The sequence below is a fragment of the Podarcis liolepis genome, assembly GCF_965112155.1.
Source record: "Podarcis liolepis genome assembly, chromosome: 3".
Lineage (NCBI taxonomy): Eukaryota > Metazoa > Chordata > Lepidosauria > Squamata > Lacertidae > Podarcis > Podarcis liolepis.
The window spans coordinates 102,080,946-102,088,147 of NC_139557.1; positions in this window are offsets into that span (position 1 = coordinate 102,080,946).

The window sequence follows — 7,202 nt, forward strand, 5'->3', positions numbered from 1 at the left end:
GGCAGGCTGCCTGCTTCTGCCTCCTAGCAGGCCAGCTGGCGGCAGTAGAATCAACAACAGCAACGGCAGAAGCAGTGGCAGCAGCGGTGCTATAGTCAGCAGCCTGCTAAGCCTTGCCATGGTAGTGAGCAGCAACTGCAGAAGCTGTGGCAGCCTGTGAGGCCTTGTTGTGGTGGCAGCAGGAGTGGTGGCCTGCCAGGCCTTGCGGCAGTGGCAAAAGCCGCGATGGCCTGCAAGGCCTTGACATGGTGGTTGCAGTAGTGGCTGCCTGCGAACCCTTGCAGTGGCAGCAGGAGATGGTGACAGAAGCAGAGGTGGCCTGCAAGGCCTTGCTGAGGCAGGTTGCCACAGCTTTTGCCACTGCCTCCCACTACCGTCACTTCTTGCCACCATGGCAAGGCCTCGCAAGCCCCACTACCATGAGGCCTCGCAGGCTGCCACTACTATTGCTGCCATCTTGTCGCCGCTGCAAGGCCTTGCAGGGTGCGGCTACTGCCGTCACCTCCTGTCACTGCCGCGAGTCCCCACAGGCCTCTGCTGCGAGGACTCACAGACCACCACTGCTTCTGCTGCCAAATCCTGTTGCCATGGCAAGGCCTCACAGGCCAGTGCCGTTACTGCTGCCATTTCCCCCCTTCCACTGCAGGAAGCGGTAGCAGTAACAGCATTGCAACGTTTAGCTGGTGATATAATGAGGTTAAGCTGCTGGTAACATTGCAGTGTTTAGCTGGGAGTTATCGTGATATTGAAAACCAGATATCGCCTAGCCCTTACACACATTGTGATCCACGATATATTGCCAGCTACTATGAAACAATTATCACGATGTGAACTTCAAACCCGTTTTTTACAATATATCAATATACAGTGGTATCTCTGGTTGCGAACGGGATCCGTTCCAGAGGCCCGTTCACAGCATGAAAAGAACGCAACCCACAGTGGTATGTCTGCACATGCGTGGGTTGCGATTCACCACTTTGCGCATGCGCGTGACATCATTTTGTACATCTGCGAATGTGTGAGCAGAGAAACCCGGAAGTAACCCTTTCCGGTACTTCCGAGTCGCCGCGGGACGCAACCTGAAAAAAACGTAACATGAAGCAAACGTAACATGAGGTATGACTGTACCGCCAATCCCTAGCAATGCCTAATAACATAACGCAAAATGCGAGCAGTTTGGCTATATTCATGAAGGCAGCTGTTATTTGCTTACAATGCACAGTTAACTCTCTCACACACCCTGCTCTCTTGCAGGAAACCAGTTTTCTATAAAACAAAACCAGGGAGTGGGAGAGAAGGCCATTGCTTGCAGCCCCGGAAAGCTTATGGCACGAGTAATGTGCTAAATGTAGCATTATTGGACAGGTCATGCAGGCCAACACTGTACTCGTTTTCCCACAATCTCAGCTCATTAACATCTAGTTCCCCCATTGTGAGGGGGTTTTTTTGGCTGAGTTTCCACCAGAGTGAAAAAAGAAGAATGTTTATAATATGCAAACTTGACAGGATTTATTTATTTATTTTTTAAAAAAAGCTTTCCCAATAATAGGTCTTAGAAATTGGATGAAAATATGAAGAAGGTTTCATAAATTAGAAGTTGATCGTCAGGCAGGGTGAGGGACTGTTCTACAGCACCCGCTTTTAGGGGCTGTTTAAGTGAATGAACATACTGCATTTGAGTTAGCTCAGCTCAAAGAAGAACATCAAAACACATCTATGTTTGACCTTAATGTGGAAAGAAAGATAAATATGGCTACACGTGAGAAATGTTAGACAACTCTCTAGCCCTCAGGATTATGGAACCAAACTTCTAAACGCGGCAGGCATTTGTTGCAAAGAGGCAAAATCAATAAGGATCAGCCTGTGAAAATATACTTATTTACTCTGTTTCCCTTCCCACTTCACAGTTGTTATTCATCTGTACCATCCATACATGTAGGTTACTAATTTTATTTCATAGATGGGAGAAAGAAACAGCGATTAGTTACAGAAAAAGAGAAGGAACCAGGATCAAGGCCCTACTTGGAAGCTTTGCCCTTTGATCTCCACTATATTTTGGTGTGCTGTGGTTTGAGGAAGTGCCCTAGGTCAGTGGTTGAGCATCCACTTTGCTAGGTTTAATCCTTAGCAGCTCGAGATGGGGCTGAGAGAGGACTCTGTCTGAAATCTTGTAGCGTTACTGCCAGTTAGTGAAGACAGTATGGAGCTTGGTGGACCAATGCTCTGACTCAGAACAAGGTTGCTTCCCATGTTTCTATAGAGATGGATGAGGGTATTTAAATGGAAAGACTCAAAATGACTTACTCTGGATTACTGAGACATAGCCTTAGCAGAAAAGCTGAGTGACTCTGCCTAGCAAGAAGATAGATTTATTTTTATTTTGCTGCAGTCTGGTGAATACGATTGCCAGGTCAGGAACATCCCATACCCTGAGATTTCAGAACCCAACCCTGAGACCTAGATGCAGTCACTGATGATGTCACAGGGGATGGCCCCCAGTGATGCCGTTAAGAATGACACATTGAACAATGGCCACAGTTGCTGAGAGCACGTTCTTCAGATTTTAAAAACCCAGTTAAATTAAAATAGAAACCTTACCTACTGGGGGTGTTCCTTAGCTGAAGTGAGAAGACCATTCCTTCTCATCTGCTTAGGAAGCCTGGTAAAGAAGGCGTTCTCACTCACCTGGAGATTCGAGCCTCTCCCCTGCCACCTGGGTTGGGGGAAAGCAAACCTGGAGACTTTAGGTCATCCGAGTGGTAAGACATTCCCAAAGACTCCAGCTATGGCTTCCTTCCAGTAAAGATGACTTGAGACTCTGGTTTCTTTGTAATATGTGGTTTTATGGACTCACATATGTGCAGGCTGAGCATTAGATGGGAGAACTTACAACATTAATGCTCCAACAGATATGGTTCCCTCAGGGTTTTTATTATTTTATTTGGGGGTGGTAGCAAAGCTGTGGCACTGGATTCAGCATGGACAGCAAAACCAGGCCTCTCTCTTTCTAGCCTCAGTCCAAGACAAGACTAGCTAGTCTTCTTTTTTCACACTTACCGTATCCCTAGCCAGAAAAGAAGTGGGAAACTGATTAACTGCTCTGCCAGAGCTGTCAAAGTTACTGCTGCTGCTGCTTCCATTAGGCCGCTCTTGACCAAACCTCAGCCTTACAACCAAGAATCACGGGGCTATTTTTTTCACAACAGTGCTGGATAGTTGGCCATACATATTTCTAGGGTGGGCACATCTGTATATTTCCTGCCAAGTGGTAAGGAAGATTCTATCACTCCTGCTTCTCCATATTTCTGATCAGGTGGCAAGAATCCCCTTAGCATTTGTTAGGACAATATGGACGATCAGCTTACCAGATGCTTTTATGAACTGTTGTAAGATAGCCCTTCTTAAATTATTGTATCTGGCCCACCAAGAGAAGAGCCACGTCCTGCAAGTTTAGTAGCACAGTCAGTCTGGATCCACAGTAAACTCATTTGAAGGAGTCTTTGATCAATCCAGGAAAGAAGTTTGTTGAAGGGGCAGCAGGAACTCTTCAGGATGACTCAAAGTGGGCTCAAGCGAAAATCCCATAAAGATGAGACTGTGTGCTCCAGACCCAAACAGACACATGAGATTTCACATCAACCTGTTCCCATGGACCCAAAACGGCAGAACAACTGTTGCTCTGGATGTGAGTCATTGTATACTAAGGAAGGTAAAATTCAATCCCCCAGAGAAGGCCACTAACCTTTGGCAGACACTCTGAAATTCAAGTTGGTCCCTTTCTATAACAACTCACACTAAAACAAATTTAGGATAAAAAGGATAAAAGGCGCAGAGGCTGTGTAATTACTTTTAGCATTTCAATGTGTGCGGCTTCCTGATTAGGACTGGGGGAGAGGGGTGGGGTGGGGATAAAGATCCATGCCAATGTATCTGCAATCATTGCCCTTAATTTAATATTAAACAACGGGCTTGTTAAGTAAAAGTCATTTTCATTATTCCTTGGTTGCTGGAGTCTAATTCGTTTAGGAGGAAAGACCAGGAAAGAGCACTTAAGTTGTAAAGCTGAAGAAAGCCGCTGTTTATGGTGAGTTTTCAATCTCCTTCCTTCAAAGCCCCATGCAATCAAACAACAATAGGACCATTATGTCTAAAGCTGTCAGGATGTTCTTCTCAATCTCCCCGCCCCCACCCCTCCCCCGAAAATATAATTTGTCAACTGTTAGTTACTTCATACTGAAAATGCCAAAGCAGAAAAGAAAAGCCCTTCAAGTATAGAAAGCTAGCACTTTTCAGTTGCTGGAACAGGCATAATGAATGCATGAGGATTGGTGGGGGACAAGGGTGGGGTGGGGAACTGGACTTAATAGTGGGCCTTACCCCTGACCTGGCTTATTTGTGTCTCATTGGGCAGACCCCAAACACCAGCCTAGGGGACCTTTGGCCCTCCGTATGTTGTTGGACTGCAACTCCCATTAACTCTAAACAACATGACCAGTTGTTTGGGGTTTAATTATTATCAATGCTTTTTTCTGGGGGGGACGCAGGGGTACGCATACCCCTAAACATTTTGTGAATCTAACGGAAGGAGAAACTTCTTCTTTTTTTAATAGTTTTTTCTCTAGCACGGTGAATCATCAGTTCCGTTGCTATGTTGATTTTCTTGAGTCAAAATGAGAGTACCCTAAACATTTTTTTAAGGAAAAAAAGCACTGATTTATTATTATTTATTAAATTTGTATACTGCCCTTCATCTGTAGATCTCAGGGCGGTTCACAACATAATAATACAATATAAAAACCCCCACAAGTACATCATTAAAATAAGAACAAAAACAAACCAATAAAGCAGCTGAACCACCGCTCCCTTTATATATCACGAAGATTCTAAATTTAAGTTTTGTCATATAATGGTTTTCAATACAGCATTATTTTGAATGATGCAAAGCAGCCACTCAGATACTGAAGTACCCCAGGCAAGGTCCATCCGAATACATTTTGTTGCCTGAAGTGAGGAGCAAGATGGCGCCCACAGCTTTCAATGTACAGAAGCTGCTTGACCTGGCAACTGAATCTTACTACAATTCAGGGAGGGAATGAGAACATGTCCTTCACTGTATCTGAGGGCCACAGGCTAGTTGTAGACATTCAGGACCAGTCACAGCACATGCAGAGCTCTGTCCTTCAACTTATCTGGAGGGCCATAGGTTCCTCATATAGTATGCCCATTGGTTCTTCCATGCAAGCAGAGAATACGATTCCTTTGTCCACTGAAAAGGGCTCATAGCTTTTGCAGATCCTTACATATTACTGGCCGTCAAGCCAGCTAGTCCTTTGTTGCTCTGAGGTTCAAATTCGAAGGTGATGCTAAAGGCACATTTAACATGCACATTTTTATTTTTAATGCAGTTAGTGGTGGTTGGGGAAGCTGATCATTATTAGGATGGAGGCGAGAAAAACTGAGGACAAACGCCGGCTCTCTGGCCAGTAAAGCGAGATGAGAGCCGCAACCCCAGAGTCGTCGCAACTGGACTTAACTGTCAGGGGTCCTTTACCTTTTCAGGGGGAGAGGGGAAATTCCACCTCCCCCATGACCCACCCTCTGCTGCTGCCACTCGCCATGCCCTGAGGGAAATCCCTACTCTCCAGATGCAAGGGAGCAAAAGGGTATACAGTGGTTATACCTCTGGTTACGAACTTAATTAATTCTGGAAGTCCGTTCTTAACCTGAAACCGTTCTTAACCTGAGGTACCACTTTAGCTAATGCTAATGGGGCCTCCCACGGCCGGCGCGTGATTTCTGTTCTCATCCTGGAGCAAAGTTCTTAACCTGAGGTACTACTTCCAGGTTAGCGGAGTCTGTAACCCGAAGTGTTTGTAACCTGAGGTGTTTGTAACCTGAGGTACCACTGTAATCCCAATCCATTTATGCTCTGATTCCATTAATTAACACACACACAAACACAAATGGTACAGTATCTGCAGTCCAAACAACAACCCTACTTGTTAATTTGGTAATCTGGTTGTCATGGGCTGTATCGAGCAAAGCCATACTCAAATCCGTTGGAATTAATGGTCTGAAGTTTGCCATGTCCATTTTTTTTAGTGGGTTCCCCCTGAGTATGACTGAGGTCACATGCACACCATACATTTAAAGCATATTTAATGCACATAGCTTCCCCCCAAAGGGAACTGTAGTTTGCTATGGGTACTGGAAATAACAGTTCCCGGGACTAATTTGAGGGGAGCCATATGCTTTAAATGTATGGTGACCTCCAGGTATAGGGTGGTATATGAAGAAGAAGAGGAGGAGGAGGAGGAGGAGGAGGAGGAGGAGGAGGAGGAGGAAGATGGTGTGGATTTGTCCTTGGTTGGATACAACCCCATGTTTGCTTCTCTGGTTGTTCATAGAAAGCTTTGTCTCACAAAAGGCAGAATCAGCCATTGGCAAATATCATGCACCCAAAGACACTAACGAAGTTTTAAAAAATATTTAAAATCCAGTTTGGAGCTTTAAAAATCCACATCTTTTGCCCACTTTGGGTCCAAGAATGTCCTTAACAACATGAGATTCCTGCATTGCTGGGGATTGGACTAGATCCTAGCTGTCAACTTTTCCCTTTTCTTGCAAGGAATCCTATTCGGAATAAGGGAAAAGTTGACAGCTATGGACTAGATGACCCTTGGGGTCTCTTCCAACTCAACTGTTCTATCTGTTAAGAAGATGGAGTACAAGATCCATTGCCCCTCCTGTGGTTTCCATGATCATCAAACCTTTTATTGGCATCACATACAAACATCCAAAGCAAATTGTGGTTTCCAGCAACTAGCAGTCCTTGATTATGACTCATTAATTCTAAGTGAATGGCAACCATTGTAGTCTCTCGCCAACCTATTAACATAACAATGGGCATTTTGCTGACAATGCTTACAAGAAACAACTGTACTCAACAAACACATCCCTCCCTAGTAGGAGGAGACGTGCAAAAGTGTCCCTTTCACAGACTCTGATGAGTTTGCAGCTGTATAAACCAGTTCTAAACACCCAGTAAGTATTCTTAAAGTTAGCATTTAATCTGCTTTAAGGCTATGAAAGGTAATTAATGAGATAGACAGAGAGGCATGGCTTAAATCTTTGCCTGACTAAACCCACCAAGCTGAAGAGGACACAAGTCTTGCCTGAGTATCCCTGCATTCGGAAACGTG